This window comes from Mastomys coucha, unplaced genomic scaffold (genome assembly GCF_008632895.1).
Source record: "Mastomys coucha isolate ucsf_1 unplaced genomic scaffold, UCSF_Mcou_1 pScaffold1, whole genome shotgun sequence".
NCBI lineage: Eukaryota > Metazoa > Chordata > Mammalia > Rodentia > Muridae > Mastomys > Mastomys coucha.
Genome location: NW_022196891.1, coordinates 51,694,828 through 51,712,288, shown reverse-complemented (window position 1 = coordinate 51,712,288; position 17,461 = coordinate 51,694,828). Strand labels below are relative to the sequence as shown.

Below are 17,461 nucleotides of genomic sequence, written 5' to 3'. Positions count from 1 at the left end.
AAATGAAGTGTACACTAATTGAGCAGGCCACAAATGAATACAGTGGGACATTTATGCAGGGAAGTGGTAACAGATGCATATGGGTTCATGTCACATGTCCAGCCTTAGATGTCAAGTAATAACCTTAGATTTTTATCCTGTGTGGAATCAGTAGCTGCAGTGTTTTGAGTAAATGTTTGTATTCTCTGTAAAAAGCTGTCTTGACAGCAGTGTTTAAGGAGGCTCGGGCTATGAGATGATTTATGATAGAAAAGTGAAGACAAAATGTGGCCGGGAAAAGAGTACGGAATGTTGGCATTGAGTTAACAGAGAGACATGGACTTGTTTCTAAGCAAAGGTCCACAGGTTGTCTAACATATCAGCCACATAGGTGCTTGACACAGGCACTCACTGCCTCCACAGTTCTGGAAGGGGTGCAGAAAAAAAGCGAGACCCCAGCTGTTTCTGTATCTATCTTTTTCTCTGTTTCTCTGTCTCATTCTTGCTGTTGCCTGTCTGTGAATATTAAGTGCCTGTTAACACTTCAAGGCAGCCAACTAATAATGAGTTTAGACCTCAGATAAGTAAAACAAGATGCAGTGAGTCCACTCAGTAATGGTCAAGACATCTATCATTGGTGGAGATCCTTAATGGCTTAAAACATGACCAAATATTGTTAAACTTGACTTTCTTTACAATCCTATAAAATTGGTATCATCATCTCCTCTTTTTTGATGAGGGAGCTGAGATGCAGGGAGGCTGAAGGGCTTATCATGGGACTCAGAAATGGCAAGACACATCAGCTCATCTGTGGCATCATGTTAGCTTATCATCTCTAATGTTGTGTTGGGCTATGTTTCATGGACTTCCTCTGTGACCACCAGAGAATGTAGGTGGGACAGTACTGGTTGGAGGAGAGGGATGCTTTCTCCATTGCTTAGATCGCTTGGTCTGTTTTTCAAGGGGGTGGGGAAAGCCTTGACATTTGCCAGAACACTTGCCAATGTCAGGCCCAAGCTTGATGCAAGTACAACTTCTACTCACAGGGGCAACTCTGTTATCTGTGAAGGGGGTCATGCCCAGCCCAGCTATGGACATATCACCTCTTCAGGGTGATGCTATTAACAGATCATGTTAGGCCAAGATATCCAATATGGGCCTTCCTTTCCTTAGTGCCCAGAAGTGTTTGGCTATAATTGCAGTGTCACTGAATAGCAGGAAGGGTAGCTCTACCCCTCTCTCATTGCTTCTTGCTTAGCTAGGGCTACTTGAAACTGCATCAGCTCACCCTTGGCACTGACCCATCAAAGCTACCTTATGCTTCTAGCCACCACTATAGGGAACATTGGCATATATCCTGCTAGTTTCTCCATTTGCTAGTACTGAGACTCTTACAGTCATTTGGAACTCTGGGAAATCCATCTTTTGCCTAGGCAGGGGACTATTCTCTCTTGAGTCAGAGATGGAGCTTTTCCTGACCATGAAGGTGAAGTGAAGCTAGAGGAGGTAATAGTATATTAGTGTGCCAGGGTTGCCTTAACTGAACACACAGACTGTATAGCTTAAATCACAGATTCATTTTGACTCATTCTTGTATTGTGGTCTCATCAGCATCCTCTGGGGGTGCTCTCCTTGGTTTTCAGATGCCAGATTTCTCACTCTGTCTGCTCATAGCATATCCTCTGTGCATGTACATCCCTGGTACCCAATGTGTATTGAAATTTCCCCTATAAGGACACGAGTTAGATTTGTGACTGATGATGTAATTTCACTTTAATCACCCATTTAAAGGTCACTTTCCATACACAGTCACATGCTGAGTTGCAGGGATTAAGGCTCTGACATGATTGAATGGAGAGATACAATGCAACCCCTAACAGTAGGGAAAGTCCTCACCTCAACCCTTGCTTCTTCTCTTGTCCTCACTCCATCCAGCCCCTTCCCCTTTCCTTCACGACAGGCTGGATTGAGCAAACAAAGGGCTGGTGTCTGGAGTGATGGCTTAGAAATACCTTGATAGCCACTCATGATCAGGAGTGTTTGCTCATTGGCACCTGCCAGCAGCATTCAATCCCCGCACTGGGACCCCCTGTGGTGTAGGAGACTTTCCAGTTTTATGTATTAAAGTAATTAGGAAAAGAAAGTAAAATTCTCTCAAAGCAACACTTTTTAAAAAATCAAATCAGATTCTACAACTCGAGTATGATTACTGATCCTCATCTGCATGATGAAAGTTCATAGGTCATGCAACAAACACTACTCATTCTGTTCCCACTTTCCTACACTGCCCTTCAGCTGAAATCATCACTGTCCCAAAGGTATTCTTCTTAGCTAACTTGGGCCACAATGAGCTCTTCTCTTTTTCAAAACTTCTGTAACATCTAACATATTTAGAGCTTAGCTGATATGTGTTATATGGTACTTTGGAGCCTACATTTATACATACATACATACATACATACATACATACATACATACATACAGTAAACTAAAACCTTCAAGGATGAGGCCCACCCATTCCTCAAGTTTTACCAGCTTGAAGTCACAAAGAGAGGCACCAAGTAGGTTCCTCAACTGAATGGCTGAGTAATTAACAGGTTTATCTGAAGATAGAATATTCATTGGACTCATAATTTAGAAATTCCTTTTAATTGAATAAGGCATTTAATAGGTCATCATGTAGATTTTGTGGATTGTGGTCTTTGAAAAACTTTGAAATGTAGCAAAATAATTGTATCTGCCTCGGATGTGTGACCAAACAAAGCCCTAGACCCACATTAGGCTTTTGCTTCCTCCTTGCCCTCCTGGGTACCTTAGAGGCTACTCAGCCTCTTTCACAATCTCTCATCATTTGTAATAGGAGAGAATAAACTTTTAGATGCCAGGTGATTTTCACTTCAGCTTCAGTTTTCAGAGAGTGGAGGTATCTGGAGAAGGGATCTGAACCCATGTCCAACCCTTCTATGAGGAATATCAGGAATGAGTCATGACAACCAAGGTACAGAAGGAGGGACAGGTGGCATATGTAGACATCTCCAAGGTCACTCTCAGCAATGAAGCTCTCTGAATTTATGATTCATAAGAACCCTGAAGAAACTTGTGGGGCCCCATAGTCATCAGCAAGAACATTTGCGAACATTGCAAGTAGGAGTACTCATTAGCAGAGATTTCTGGTCAACCAAATGCCGGCTGAGTACGTATTATGTGACTTGATCTAAATTCAGGAAAATATGCCCTGGGCGTAGGACTTCCATACATAAATTTGTTTAATTGCATTGATGTAAAATGGGCAATTAAGAGGGTAATGAGGGTGGTTGTCACTCTATGGTGGTTGTGGGTAATTTTTACTTTCCTGTTTATGCTTTTCTGTACTTTTCAAATGCCCGTGTGCTATTTTTATAATTAGAAGAAAAGAAAAAGACTGATTGAATGCCCAACAGGGGTTAAAAAGAAAATGAAACCTGAAAACTTCAAAACTTGCTTTAGCTCACCTTAGTAAACAAGTGTCCATGTCCATCAACAAACATTCATTACTTATACCATCACAAGTACTTGAGGGTGACCAGGGACTATAAGTCAAGATGGCATGCTGTTCACAGGAAAAGATGTTTCATAGAAAACAAAACTATTGAACTAAGCCTTATAGGGAAGGCTACCAATTTGCACACTAGGGTAGGTGGGCATTTCAGGCAGAGGATACACCTATACCTGGAGGAGACAGTGTGCTGGGAAAAAGACTGGAAGGTCAGGGAAGCATACCCTGTTGAGGAGATTTAGCATCAGATTGGATCCAGATTGATGTACTTATGCTCACTAACTGCTACTGATTCCTCATGAGGATGAAGATAACGACCACTAACTCCATTTCAAAATGGAGCCACTGCAGGGCCCTGAGTAGAAGGTAGCTGTGCTGACAGACTCACTGGTTGCAGTGGGTTCTGGGGGGCATAGTGAGGTTGATACAGTATTTCAGGCTATTGTAGGGATGCTGTCTGGACATCCCAGATCTTCCAGAAGAAGGCTTTTCTAGATGGGGATGCCTCTTAGTCCTATGCTTTTCTCTAGTGTTCTTGATTATTACCACTCAAGGAAACCAGGGTTTAAGATACATCAATTACATATTTTCTTGGTGGGTAAGGCTATGGGTTGTGAAACTCGGAGTTGTGTTTATATCTTTAATGTCATGTCTCCATCCACCTTTATTTTCTCTGTCTGACTTTCTCCCATCCCATGGTATTAGCCTTAAGTTTACATTCATTTTAATAGTAAAATGAATTAAATATTATGAAGTTCGTTCCTGGATGTATTTCATAATATAATAGGGTAGACTTTAAAAAAAAACGAAATCAAAAACAAGCAAACAAACAAACAAAAAAATGGTGTCAGCTAAGTCAGATTCTTTTAGCAGAGAAACCTGGAATCTGTTGGATGTGGAAGAATAAGGTGGACTGTATGCAACGGGATGTCAGTAACTTTTGAGCTCTAAACAGCTTTATGAAAACCTTATAGTATGTTTCTTAGTATGTGGTACATTCATCTTCTGAGCTAGCAATAATTGCAGGGGCCTTGTAGGAGCCTTCCATTTAGGAGCTGTCAGGTGGAGCAAACCCCAGAGTGGAAAGCTTTGGAGAATTTATGAAGCCAATTAGGAAGGTACAGAACAGAAATGGTGGGTCCATCCTGTTTTAAACAAACAAACAAACAAGCAAAACCAACAACAGTTGTGGTCTGTGTGACATGGCCCAGGACAGCTTCATCCTATCAATGTAGCCCTTATGTCAGTTTGGTATTTATAACAACCCTTCTGTCTCAGCCTCCTGAGTGCGGGAATTATAGGCATGTTCTATTGAGCTCAGATTCAGAATGTCATTCCGTTATGTAAAAAAAAAAAAAAACCTGAAATCCTCCTTCCCAGGAGCTCATTGTCAGCAGCCTTGTTTGTAGCCTTATTATGAATTCAAAAATATGTCACATCTGGAAGATCTGTGCTTGAAGTGTGAATGCTAACACAGGAATCATTTTTTTTTTTCCTTTTAATCATAGGAAAGTCTTTTAGGTGGGGTGTTATTGTCAAGACTAACTTGGAGAAAATTGTCTGCAGTTAGCACTAAATGACAGTGATCATTCCACAACTCATCTAGAGCTTGAAAAATGAATATTTAGATTTTGTATTGGACAGAAACCATTTGTCCCAGAATAAAATACGGTAGCTGGAGAATGGCAGCCCGCAACCCTGACGTGTGGGCGAGCCTTTCTTTATGAACCAGGCATATTCTTGAGATCCCATGTGTCAGTCATGTTTTTGCAAATGGAATCTTTTCTTTTTCCTTCATTAACTTGCCCTGTAATTTCAGCAGTATTTAATGCTCATCCTTGATCGGTCTTGAGCTGGTAGTTAGCTGCTAACGTTGAGCTGGTAGTTAGCTGCTAACGTTGAGCTCTGGATCTGCGTTCTTCTTCTTTACTTTTCTCACTTTTATTCTTTGCTCTTTTTCAACAGATGCTTGGGGAATAGATATTATGTGCCTGGTACAATTATAGGCATTGCGAATATGAATAAGGATGATGGGGTAAATAATCAGTGTAGGAGACAGTGAACCCCAGTCCTGTGGGTGCAGCGCAGCTGTCATGGCACAGAACCCCTCTGTCTGGGTTTGGGAGGGAGAACTTCCTGGGCTGAGAACTGAACCATCCAAGAGTATGAGAAAGAATCTGCTTGGGGGATGCCCCCCCTAAAGACTAGCATCAGAGACATGGTTGGGGCTGATTTTCTAGAACATTGCTTTGGTGCCAGTAAGGAAAGTGAAGCAATTGATGATCTAGGCTTAGTTTCTCTGTGGAGGAGAGGTGAACACTTTAGCTTTTATTAACTGGATGGGATTGAGAGTGAAAGGAGGGCGATTTCTATTTTTTTCTTCTTGTGATCATTTTATAGTATGAGCTGTCTTCAAGAGGACACACTCAAGATGAAGACTGAAGAGAGCATGGATATGTTCATTTCCAATGGGAGCTCTAATCTTGACTCAGATTTTTAAAGAAATATTTATATAGACATTACACGTTTTCCACTAAGGTAAAGACGCAGTGTCAAGCAATAGTTGATAGACTGGGGGACAACGTGGCATATAATACAAAGTCCTAATATAATTTTGTACAAAGAGTTTCTTCAAATGTATTAGAAAAAACCACCAGGCACAGGGGAGATGGCTCCATTGATAAAGGACTTGCTATGGAAGGACACGGACCTGAACTTGATCTTCAGCACCTCCGAAAGCTGCGCATAGTAGCAGCACCCACCTGAACCCCATTGCTAGAGAGGAGGAGACAGGAGGCTCTCTGGGGCTCGCTGCTGGTTTCTCTTAGGACATTCTGGGCGCTCTCCTGATTCAGTGAGAGAGAGTGCTTAAAAAAGAAAAGCCATACCAGCCTGAGTTTGGTCACATGAGCCAGTTGCTGTGAATTGCATCTGTATATATGTGTGTGTGTGTGTGTGTGTGTGTGTGTATAAAGCTGTGTGTAAACAGTATAATTTTATTTTATAGAGTATACAAACAGCCTGGTAGTTGCTTTGGTTTTATAGAAGTTTGAATGTCCCTGGAGATAGGTGAGAAGACAGATGTATATACATCTGGCCATGAGCACCTGTCACAGCAGGGTAGAAAGGGAAGGAAGGTGAGGAAACCCCATGATTTTATATTACCCATTTCATACTCAGAATGTGTATCACTTTTGTAATTTCTCTGTTTACAAATTAGTATGTAAAAATTAGGAAATTATCAAAACATCTTTCATCCCCTGCTACCCTCTAGCCATAATGCTACTCAAAGCAGATAAAAAGAAGTCCTTATATTCTGTCAGATGAGATGTGCCCTGCCTCCTCTTAGGGATTGGCAGCATACGGCAAATAGTGTCAGTAGCACTATCCCATCTTGAAGCACCCTCTCTTCCAGGATGCGATGTTGGCTCATTTATTCATTTCCTTCTTTCATCATTATTAAGTAACTAAAAGCATGTGTACCCATTGTCTTCTCGTGCTGGGCTCTCCCTGGACACTGGCTCTCCCCTTTCCTTACTTCCCACACATCCTGGTTTATTTTGTTTTGTTTTGTTTTTCCAGTTCTTGAGGTAGTCTTGAGGTATGCACATTAGTGTATGTCTTGAGGCAGTTGGAAGGGCTGACCAGCAGGGGCTCTGGTTTTTTCAACTCAGTGGTACAGAGCTCTTTAGAGACTTATGCTCTGAACACATGGCCCTACCCCGATGCTGTGTAATAGAGGCGTTTTTCTCGGCTCCATGCCCAGGGTAACAGAGCTGCCAGCCAGGTGTGTGAGTGTTGGTTAATTAGGTGATTATATGTGTCCCACAGCCTGGGCTGTCTGCTGCTGAGTCTGGGTTGCTGGGAAGCCCTCCCTCCACCCGGGAATGAATTTCTTCTGTAAGGCTCTAATGCAGGAAAATGTAGGAGGACCACTGCATGCCCAGCCTCTATCTTGTCTCCAAATGGTTCTGGTTCTTTCTTCTATCACCACTATACTGTGGATCCTGGTAGATTCTGGTCTCCGTTACTAGATCTTGAGTGGTCTGAGGTCAGGACTTGCTTCTGACCATGTGATTTCCTAGTACTATGTACTGGTCACAGGATGCTCAGTAAAGTAATAAGTACTTGGAATTTGCCAGGATCCCAGGAGGTATCTGGGGTTGTATTCTCAAGTAGAGGGACTATTGTCCATGGTAGAGCTGACCAGTGGACTGGGCATTCTGCTTCTTCAAATAAATGATACTTTCAACCCTAGAGCTTTGGGGCTGCTTGGTCCTTGTCTCTTGGCACCAGACTGGAAAATACCCATTTTACAGTCTCTCATAACAAGACAATAGAGAGCTGGGGACCCTTCATCTTTGCCACCTGTTTTGAACTCGACCCTGTGGCAGACATTTGAACTTCATGTAGTTTTCCTTAGGTCCTTCAAGGCTTTGCCACCTAGGGATGTCAGATGGACTTCAGGTTTCAGTGGCTCTTATCTTGCCCCAGATTCATGGACTTCAGAAATCCAGTATAAACAACAATGACTCTTAGGGTACAGAAGTTAGGCTTCATTCCCATGTAGCCTTGAAGACAGAATAAGCTGATGGCACAATGGAATCTATACATTTTTCATGGGGTATCTTCTTAAATGTCTCTGTATCCTGCAGTCCATTGTAATATCACAGAGGAGTGGCAGACTGGAGAGCTAACATGTTTCGTTACACCTATATCAGTATTTATGCATTTCCTCGTGTCCAGAATGCTTGTATTTCTGAAGCAGCCAGTTTAGAAAATAGTGTAACCCAAGAATACTGCCTGGTACTAGAGGGGCTAACCTCTGTTCCAAATACTGACATTGGCTTTCCGTGTAAATTTGTTGGTGGAGAGAGAACTGTAAAGGAAGATACCTCCCAGCGATGCTGGGGAATTAGGTGGGCAACACCTGTATTTACAGATGTAAGCTTTGTCTAATATTTAATTGTAAAATGATTATTAACAATAGCCCACATATTGCCTACTTCCTGTTATGGTTTGTGTGGCCCACTTTTCAATTGTATGCTGTCAGGAATTTCATTTATAAACTTCCTTATTGTCAAGCCACTGTGTTCCAGTTATAAGCCATGTATGTCAATACTGCGGAAATAAAATTTGTACCCCCTGGACCCATGCAGATTGGTTTCATTCTGGAATGAATAGAAATATAACCTGTGCACGTCAAATATATTTCTAGAGCATCTGCTGTCCATGGGGAGCTTGGGAGAAACAGAAAGACATTCAAAGCACACTTCCTTTCCTCTAAGAATCTATATAGTCCAGCCAGCAATTTTACAAGGCTTCCAGGGTTAGCATGCACGCACAATATCACAGTCTCTTGAGTTTGTGGACTACTATTATTACTGTTTTCAATTACCCTTTATTGAACATCTTACTAAGATGTGGGTAACTACTTTAGATTGGGCTCCCTGGAAGTCAGCTTGGTGCTGGAGAATACATGCAGACTCTTCAAGGGTGTGCTCCTAGGAGATGCTCTCTAGGATGCGAGGGGAGCCACCGTTGAGCGGAAGAGAGGTGGTATAGACCACTGCCACAGGATGTACTTCAAGGGGCATGTCACCTAGAGGCCAGCACAATTCTAGTGATCGTAGCTGCGATGTGTCTGTGTACTTTGAAGGAAGTCATCACCACCATGGTGTGCACTACAAGCGTTCAGATGCATCTTCATCGCTACAGTGCAGACTTTTGGGGATTTCTGCTTACCCTTCCTTAAGCCAGAAAGCCCTTCAGACACTGTGAACATAGCCTAATACATACACTTTGTAGATGAGGCAATTAAACAGGTAGAAAAGTGAAGTCATTTACCTAAGACGGCACAACCATTACAGGGGAGCTGGTGACTATCAGATTTTATTAGTCACTTAATCTTCATATATGACTGTTTCATGACAGCCATGATCATTTGTATTAGATGAATTGAGAAGAGGAAGTACTGACAGAGTTGGTGATTTGGCCAGTGTCTCGGAACTAATGACAGGTGAGACCAGGGTTTTCCTCTTCCACGACACTGTCTTTAGGAATAATGTGTCCAGTGAGGAGGCGACACTGTGGCTAGAGAAGACGTCATAGCCCTTGGGTCGTTTATGGCCTACCGGTTTGCCCTTCGTTGTTCTGCACAGAATCATGTCCTTCATCATAAATAAATGAGCAAGTCACAAAGTTAGACAATTTGTATGACTTTTCTGATCTCGGTTTCTCCATCTCTGAAATGGGGATAATGATGACTTCCTGACAGGAATTAGAAGAAACTTCGTGAAAACTCTTCCAACATGACACATTTCCCTGCTCAAAGCTTTAGGACTGACCAAAGCCAGTCTTCTGTGGACAGACACTGTGAACATAGCCATGGTTTACTGAGCCTGTCTCTTCTCCTTGGCTTCCTTTCCTTGGGAGAAAAGACAGAGAGACAAAGTCCTCTAGGCAGTTTGCTCTGACACTAGCCTGTTAGTCTCATTATGACACAGTTCTTAGAAACAAACCTAGCAACAGCACTTATATCTTACTTTTTATGTCTAATTGGCTGTAAACTTGATTTACTAGCTTCTTTCCCTATCAAATGTGTGGAATACCGTGTCTTCTGATTATCTCAATGTCCCCTTCTTCAGCCAATCTTCTCATTATTTGAGAGGCCAGTCAGATGCTTATTCTCTGGGCATGCGCCCTGGGAGCTCTAGCCATTCCCAGTGAAGGGTAAAGGCAATCTAGTGAGCCTTCTGTTCTGCATTATCCACAGTGCTCTCCCACTGACATCTCTGACATTGACTTCTTCCATAAGTTCTCTTTAGTTTCTTCCCGTGTGTGTGTGTGTATGTGTGTGTGTGTGTGTGTGTGTGTTTTCACCCATCATCAGGGTAGCTCTTCCCTGATCTCTGATGTCCTTGTACCATCTGTGCTTAACCTGCAGCTCAGATGAGCTACCTCTTTTCCTAAGCCAGCTACTCCTTACTGCAGGTCCCAATGCCAATCTAGAAAGCCTGTGTTACAGTATGGCCTGGTGTGCTGAAGACACACCTTGTTGCTACCTTGCTTTCCAATAAGTGTGTCTCCCTCTGTTGAGCTTCATGTTGTTCTCCTCTCTAGGGAGATCAGCCTCTCTAGGGAGGCAGCCAGGGCCTCACACCCATCTGAAAAGAGCATCCCCTAAGTTCTCCCTTACAGATTTTTTTCAACTGAAATCTCAATCCTCAGCTGGATAGGGCTCGGGCCCCTGTGAGGATGCCTGATGCTTGGTCATTCGGAAGGGGGTGGTAGGAGGGGTTGTGCCTGTTGCTATGGCAGCACCCAGCTGCGATCATGAATTTATTTCATTCGCAGAGTTGCGAGATGAATCAATCTACTCACCCACTCCTTCTCTCCAGCTTCTTCGTGTCTCCCCACAGCCTTCTGTCATCCATTCTCCCCACTCAACCTCAGAAGTTCTTGCTCAGTCCTCCCCATCTACATAGCAGTTGATGCTACTATGGTAGTATTACAGACTTGTTAATGTTTGGATCTATACCTTTAAACTTTAATCAGGCATCCCATTCTTCAGACAGATATGCCCAGCCTGTTGACTGTAAGCCACATATGTCTCAGGAAAGCTATGCATATGGTCTGATGTCCTGACATATTTGTAGATGGCAATGTTGTTTCACAATAACTAAAGCTCAGATACCCCTAGCTGCTCTAACAGAATATCGAGGCCATGTGATTTATAAAGAATAGATTTGGTTTTTGGCTCATAGTTATGGAGGTCAAAGGTGCACTGGCATTTGCGGAGGGCCTTGCCCTTGTCACCAACTGTCTCTATGATCACTACATCTTCTGGCAGGGCAGGGTGCTGTGTTCTCATATGGCAGAAGATGGAAGGGCAAATATGGTGATTTCCTCCATCACACCTTTTTATTACAGCAGCATTCCATTCAGGAGGGCAGAGATGTCATGAGCTAAACCCCCCATCAAAGCCCTACCTCCAAGATGGCCATGTTGGAATTTTCTAAGTCCACAGCAGGTATGTTAAAGTGTGTATTGCTAAGGTTTAGCAGAGTTCTTATCTAGAGACTGTTTTGGGATGTAAGGCTATGCATTTCCAACAAGGTCCCAGCTGGTGCTGGTGCTGGTACTGGTGCTGGTACTCCAGGCCCAGGGGCCACCCTCTGGGAACCTCTGCTCCAGGCTTGGTTTCTCCAATTGGAATTGGTAGTGACTAGAATAGTCCTTTCCACTTTGATTCTAATGACTGGACCTATTCTTTCTATAGCACATATTTGTTCAGTCCCTTTAAAGTGGCAGACACTGTCAGGTGCATGATATCTAGAGAAATGCAAAAGCTTCCTTTCTAAGGATTCTTGGATATGTATAGAATGAAGACAGTAAGTATACACTACGATGAACAGTTTAGTATTCAAAGAATAATAAAATAGAAGAGGCTGAATAGGCGATTGTTTCTTTGCTCATGGAAGTAAAGTATTTAGGTGAGAGTATAATTAATGGTGATTCATTCCTCCAGCCCCAAGACTGTCTGGAGAGAATTAGACTTTACCTATTTTGGTTAATACTAAAATCTGATGTTTGTAGAATGTTTATTCTATTTCAGATACTGTAGCAAGCACTGAATATGTTGTCTTTTCTGTCCTGTCACTCTGTGTAATCTCGGGCAAGTCATTCAACCATTTAATCCTTCAGCTTGCTCTCCAGACGGGGGGAAAATGGAAGTGCTAGTCTTTGCCTTGAAGAATCATTGAGAAGATTGAGATTTCATGTCAATGTGGATACAATGTCTACAGAAATCACTTAATCAAATGCTGACTTTTATTTCCAATATACTCTGACCTATTGCCCTAGAAAACAGGCTACAGAATTGCCCTAGAGAACCGCCTGTCATCCAGACTTAATCACCGGCATTCGGCCAAGAGCATGAGGGACAGGCTTGGGTTTAAATGTGGGGCTTAGAGGATCCTAACTTATACCTGGAAAGCTCCTGTAACACCAGCCAGAGGAAGCCAGCCTTCCTGGACACTAAGGACATTGGGGTCACTGAAATGAGACATGAAGAAGGTTTTGTAGGATGGTTGAGGTTTTGAAAGGGAATTATGTGGATGTTGGAGACTGGATTGTGATGTTATCACTTAAAAGCACTCCCCAGCTAGTCGTACCTCTAGCCAGCTCTCAGTCAGGGATGTAAAAGCAGCAAGCTTAGCCTTATCTGGCCCTAGAGAGCCAGGGTTGATCCTGGAGGATGTTTTCTGCCCTACTGTATTCAGGGCCCAGTGCCATAGGTGCTGTAGTACTGGATGAACCTTTCTTAGTAGGCAGGGAGGCACTGCTTTCTGATGTCCCTACGAAGGACTTCCTCTTCCTTCCTTGGTCTCTAAGGATTGCTGCATATTTTTCTGAAATGAGGGAGAGTTCCCTGGGTCTTTGGGGGTCCTCCAAGTCCATGCCCATGCCCAGCTGAGCTGTCTTTTTTATCTCCCTACCAAGCTTCACATATAACTGTGATTGTCACTGTGTGAGAGGGTAGAGTCTAGCAGTCTTGTTTTAATCCTTTCCTCAGCTCATCAGAGATAAGAGTGATAGAGGCTCTCTCCTCCAGGGAGGATTATAAGTTAGTCTTTGTGGTAAGATAGACCCAGGAAGAGCTTATTAAATGATAATCCCCTATAAATTCCCTCTAATCACCCACTACCTATGCCCTCTTAGTCATGGAAAAACCGCTTCACATTCAATTAACTCTTTGAAAGACCTTTCTCATCTCTTTCCTTCTCTCCCACTGCTTTTCTTCCCCAATTCCTGCTTCCCTTCCTCCCCTTCCCTTCTGATAGCTCCAGACTTACTTGTTTAGGGTATGTTCATATGATTGTATGTTCATGTGGATATGAATACTGTGCTTTTGCGTGCTGTGTCCTTGCACATGTTTGCACACAAAGGCCAGAGATCAGTCTCAAGTGTGATTGCTCAGGTGCTAACCACTTGGAGACAAGTGAGGCAGGGTCTCTTACTGGCCCCAGGAGCTTGCTGGTTAGACTAGATTAGCTGTCCAGAATGCCCCAGGGATCCATCTGATTCCACTTCCCCAGTCCTGGAATTACATGGACATTGCTCAGCAAAAGTATTGCTAACTGAGCTATCTTTCCATGTCTTAATAGACTTAACCAGGGCCACCCATTAAGCTTATTAATATTTATTCTTTCAACAAACATGTCCTGTGTTCTTCCTGAGAACTAAGTTGGGTGGGAACTTAGACATATCTACCTGCTCCTTGAAGAGTTGAGTGTGGAGCCTCGTGGTAAAGAATACTACATTCAGCAGGTACAGGGGAGTGCTAGGTGAGATATTGGGATAAAGTACAGAATACCCAAGTGTGGTAGCCTATGGAAAGGCTTCCTAGTAAATGTCATGTTCAATCAAGCTTTGAGTCCAAACTTTCCAGGTAGAAAACGGGAGGCAGGCACCCGAGAGTATGGCGGCAACATGAACAAAGAACATGGAGATAGGAAAGAAGCAGTGGCCTTGTATTTGTTAGGTGCTGGGGAGACAACTTATACAGGGTCGACTGGGTACAGACACACTAGAGGCCAGGACAATACTCCAGTATATCAAGGGAAGAAATATCTGTTAGAAATGACAACTCTCCCCAGCTCTGAAGACTAACAAGATCTCCCTGGCAGCAGAATGGCAGTTGTACAACTAACCACAGAACTGGCTGTGTCAGCTTTCCAGATTCACCAGGCTTCTGAAGCAGAGAAGAAACTGTGAGGTCAGGGTGCAGAGTTGAAACAACATCCCATCTGGGTAGGACTCTGAGAGTCAGGAACCATTCGTTCTGCTGACATTGCTGCTATGAACGCCCTTACCTGTAGCTCTGTTCTCAGACGTACTCCAAGGGAAATGACACTGTTATTTCTTTCTTTTTCCTACCCACGGGCTCAGGTAAAACAGTGTACTGAGAAAGAGAAGAAAGAGAGAAATCTAGGTGTGGGTTCTGGCTCTTTAGTTCAACCAGAAGACGTTGAGTCAGTTCCTTAGCCTTGCATGCCTGCATTGTGTTCTTTTTATTATATATGTTTTAAAGTTTGAGATTATAATGTAATTACATTATTTCCATATCCTTTCCCTTCTTCCAACTCCTCCCATGTACCCCACTCCTTTATTTTCTTTAAAATCATGGACTCTTTTTTATTTAATTGTTTTTACACACACATATACACCCATGCCTGTACACAGGTGTGTGTATGTGTGTTTGTACATGTATGTATATGTATATGTGTGCATGTTTGTATGTGTATATGTATGTGTATATTTGTATGTGTGTCTGTGTATGTATATGTTTGTTTGTGTGTTTATTACTAAATACATTGACTATAACCTGCTCCATTCATACAATGTTATTTATTTGTATAAGCTTTTAGGACTGGCCATTAGCTTTCCTCCCCTGGAAAGACTTCTTTTTCTCTGTCCAGAGTTGAGACCTCCTATGTTTTTACACTTACATTAACATACTTTTTGATGTCCTTGTTCAGGTCAGATTGTGGCAGTCTTGTTGGTAAGACTTGATGGGTGTATGTTCTCCAAAACTTCAGGGAGACACAGCCTCATAGCAAGATTCCTGTTCCTCTGGCTCTTACAATCTTTCTGCTTCCCTCTTCTGAAATAATCACTGAGTCTTAGTTAAGGAATTATGGATGGACCTGTAGATGGATCAGCTGGGTCTTAGGTCCATATCTCTACTTTTTGATCAGTTGTGGTTTTCTGTAATGGTCTCTGTCTATTACAAAGAGAAGTTTCCTTGATGAGGAGTGAGAACTGCACTTTTCAGTGACTATAAGGATAAACATTTAGGATGTGGCTAGGGATTATACTGGTTTAGTAAAATGGCAGTTGTAGGTTCTCCCCCAAGATCTATGACCTCATTAGCCCTCAGCAGTTAGCTATATTTGCACTATCAGACCTACCTTGTTTGTGTTTAACATATAGGGTGTATATTAGAGTCAGTATATGCTATATCCTTGGTGGAGGGTCCAGCCCAAAGTAGATGCTTAACAAGAGGAAGTAAAAACTACTTTTATCTCTTTAATTACATGAGATCTTGGGGTGTAAGACACAGGACAATATTTTAGTATGTCTTAATGGTTCTCTTAGTGTTCTAGATAGAGTAGCTGCCTTTGGACAGCTTATGTACATTTTTTGTGATACTCATTGTCTTTGACCCTATTACATCACACTTGCATGAACTAGAAAGTTTACTACAAGTAGTAAACACACAAAGGAATTCTTTCCACCATTCTCAGATTGGAGAAATAATGACTGTTATTTATTATGTGTATTCTGTTCCAGATGTGTACCCCAAGTGAATAGAAATGTTGGGTTGAATTGAGCTTTGTATACATCTTTGAGGCAAGGAAAGAATCAACATGAATTTCTATAAGGGCAGCTTCAGAGTGAACCAGAGAGTATAACTCAGTGAATGAGAAAAGAATGCTGGGAAGTAGTCCATTAGAATTTGGGATTGAGGCAAAGTGAAGCATATTGGGATGAAATGGGAATACATATCTCTCATAGACACCCATTGAAAGGATGAATTCTCCTTTAGATAGTAGTTGGGCACAGGATTTAGTGATAGTTATAGGACACTGGTGATGTGCATCAGGCTTCTCACATTTAGACTCTGACTTCCCCTAAATTCCACAGTGGCCACGAGAGGGGTAGAAGTGGTACCTTGTGCCTCTTTGTAGCCCAGTGCTACAAGTATGAGGAACTGATCTGTCATTGCATGTTAGAGAGTTTCACTGAGCTCTTCTCACGTCTCAGGTGATAAGCGGACTTGTAGCTTTCTTGTATTCATTTATCAAGCATCACTGCGAGTGAAATCTGAGCATGCTTTCCAGAGATACTGGCTTGAGTCCTAGAGAAACAAAACCTCATGAGCTTTGGGCCCTTGCTTTCAAGCTGTTTCTCCCCTATTAATTAATTTATTTATTAATTTTATATTCTGATTGCAGCCCACCTCTCCTCCCAGAACCCTTCCCCTATATAGCCTCTTCTCTTCACCCCATCCCCTACTCCTCTTGGAAGGGGAAGCCCCATCCCTGGACACCACCCTGGCACATCAATTCACTGCAGAACTAGGGACATATTCTCCCATTGAGGCCAAGTAAGGCAGCCCAGTTCTTATTGAAAAGCGGGAGATATTCCCGGGGCCACAAACCCCACAAGTGATTGCCCTGGAGTTTCTTCAGGAAGCCAGCAAGGCTAACCAGCATCACCTAGGGTTTGGTGCACAATTGTTAATTAATTCAGATATCTTCCATGATAAATTAATTTACCTTCTGTTTAGAATCTGTTGAGAAGGAAGAATGAAAGCCAAGGCAAATGATTAGCCTGACACTTTTTTCTTGGGTGACTGCTGTTATATACTGTGCTGAATATTTGAGCTAGCTAAGTATACCTGCTGTATGTCAACAGAGATGCCATTTGCAAGTGATCTATTTATTTCCAGAGAAGGAAACTCATACAGGCCTGTGAAACAGAAGAGTGCCAACAGATTTATAATCTTATATTAGACAAGACTATTATTGAGAATCTCTTGTTTGTAGCATAATATCCTTGGTATTGGTAGAAGTACATGGAGAAATACAAGATAAGGTTCTTCCTCCAAAAAGCATTTAGCCCTAGTGGGAAGGGAGGGACAATAGGTAAAAGAGACAGAACAGAACACATTTTAAAAAGTGAGTGAGACTAAATGCTGAAGTATAGCACTTAATGTTGAATTTTCAATTGCAGGTGGGCTTTTTCCCTCCTGACTTAGCTTTCTTATAGATACCCAAGCCCTTGACTACTGTTTTCCTTTCCCATAGATACCCAAGGCCTTGACTACTGTTTTCCTTTCCCATAGATACCCAAGCCCTTGACTACTGCTTCCCTTTC

General features: G+C 42.5%; 1 protein-coding gene and 1 long non-coding RNA gene across 13 annotated transcripts in view; one reads left to right on the top strand and one right to left on the bottom strand.

Annotated features, from left to right (window-relative positions):
• Positions 1-17,461, top strand: part of Cacna1e (calcium voltage-gated channel subunit alpha1 E) — a 485,364-nt gene that overhangs the window by 299,422 nt on the left and 168,481 nt on the right. The gene's annotated exons all lie outside the window — the stretch shown is intronic.
• LOC116101566 overlaps positions 15,039-17,461 on the bottom strand; it is a 4,420-nt gene continuing 1,997 nt past the window's right edge. Inside the window, exons 2-5 of one of the 2 annotated variants that reach the window (XR_004122874.1) lie at positions 16,983-17,053; positions 16,861-16,874; positions 16,253-16,439; positions 15,039-15,182 (exon numbers count right to left, since the gene is read on the bottom strand). This is a non-coding gene — a long non-coding RNA (uncharacterized LOC116101566). Of the gene's footprint in view, positions 15,183-15,204; positions 15,303-16,252; positions 16,440-16,860; positions 16,875-16,982; positions 17,054-17,461 lie in introns of those variants that run through there. The other variant, XR_004122875.1, reaches the window with a different exon arrangement.